The following is a 1,776-nucleotide window of genomic DNA, read 5'->3' as shown; positions in this document are numbered from 1 at the left end:
TGGCAGCCCCCGCGGCTTGAAATCCCCCCGTGCCTCCTCCCCAGGGCTCTGGGGTGACTCCTCCTGCTCCCACCTGCAGAGGAATGTCCTCCTGCTCCAGTGCTTCCCTGCACCCCACCAGCACACGGAGGGCAGAGGGACGGTGATGCTGGTGTGCTGGCCAGCACCAGAGCCCCACCGCGCTGGAGCAGAGGAGAAGCAGCGGAGCGGAGGGAGCAGGCAGAGCCACAGGGCCGGGGCTTGGCTTTGCCGGCGTGGTGCAGCCCGGGGAGCGCAATCTGTGGCCTTAATCCCGGCGTGTCCTGCACGCTCTCAAATCCGCTTCACTTCAATGAGTGCTCGTAGCGTCAGGCCTGCGCCGGGCGAGACGGCGCGCGGGGCCGGCAGGGAGGATTTGCTCAAGAGGGGCTGTTTTTAAGGTGAGATTTGAAGGATGGAAGACAGATGGCAACTGGAGAGGACAAACGGGATCAAGTGAAGGGTTTGTTTTCAGCGTGGAGGGGGAAAACACAGGAGGGAATTACTGCTGGCTACAAAATGGGGGCTATTAATACCTGCAGCAGCTCAAGCCTTGCACTCAGCCTGGCAGGACGGGACCCTCCCGGGGCGCCCACAGTGGGGGCAGACACCGGCCCCTTTGCGGTGCAGGAGTGTGGGTTTTTCTGCTGAGATTAATTGATCCCAGCGTAGGGCTGAGTGTACCCAGACAAAGCTGGGAGCAGGGTTATTAGCTGTCTGGAGTCCCTGCCATTGTCCCCACTATCTTTTCTTCCCTTTCAGCCTTCTCTCCCCATGGCCCAGGTCTCAAAGACCATGTGTCAAGAGATTAGTGACCTGCACGAAGGGCAATTGCTTGCTTTGTGCCGGCAGCCCGGCGTCGGGGCCATTTATCTACTTGTTATTTGGTGCTGCCTCCGTTGAGGTATCCACGGAAAACACGCCCGGAGAGCAATCTGCGGGCGCTCCGGGGTGCAGATTTCGGCATGCTCGCTGTATGCCTGTACCAAGACCCCCCAAGCCCCCCAGGATGGTTGGCAGAAGAAGCCAGGACCGACAGAGAAGCGAGGAAAAAACTGGGCAGTGAGAAAATGAAACAGCGCAGAGGTGACCTCCGTGGGCACGGTGCTGGAGCCGAGGCTGTGACGGGGCATTGCTCCGTGGCAGCTTGAGTTTGCAGAGTTGTTTTAAAAATTAGGAGATGGGAAGAGCCCGTCCTGCCTCCAGAGCCCTACTCCACCTTCCTGTGCCTCTGGCAGAGAGTGGCTCAGAGGAACACTGGGTTTTTGAGGAAATGGGAATAAAAACAATGAGCGTTGGTCCTTCCATGCCGTGCTGGGCATCCGTCAAATTTGCTCGTGATGAAATGCCTGTGAAACCTTCAGGTGCAATAAGAAAGCATATTCCTGCCCAGGATTTATTCTGGCTGTTTTGATTTTCTCAGCAGTGAAATGTACTCTCCCGTAAACACAAGACGGTGATTTTCTGCAATCCTAAAAGTCCAATCTAGACCAAAACCACAACTCACGTGACGTGGGAACAGCAGCGTCAGATCCTGCTTCAGATGTGATTTCAAACCCAGTCCCAGATCCCATCTGAAGCAGACGGGCCGAGATGTGCACCCTGATCAGCTCTGCGCACCTGGGGGCATCTCAGCAACCCACCCCCCCTTTGCTGCTGTAACTTCTGACAAAGCCCCGGCCCCAAAGAGAGAAAAAGGGGTTCTGGAGGCAAAGGGGATGGGGCCAGGTGGTGACCTCCATGGGGCAACGGGGGGGG

This window comes from Pterocles gutturalis, unplaced genomic scaffold, assembly GCF_000699245.1.
Source record: "Pterocles gutturalis isolate BGI_N339 unplaced genomic scaffold, ASM69924v1 scaffold8140, whole genome shotgun sequence".
Taxonomy (NCBI): Eukaryota; Metazoa; Chordata; class Aves; order Pterocliformes; family Pteroclidae; genus Pterocles; species Pterocles gutturalis.
The sequence above is the reverse complement of the archived record's forward strand: the minus strand, read 5'-3'. Positions refer to the sequence as shown.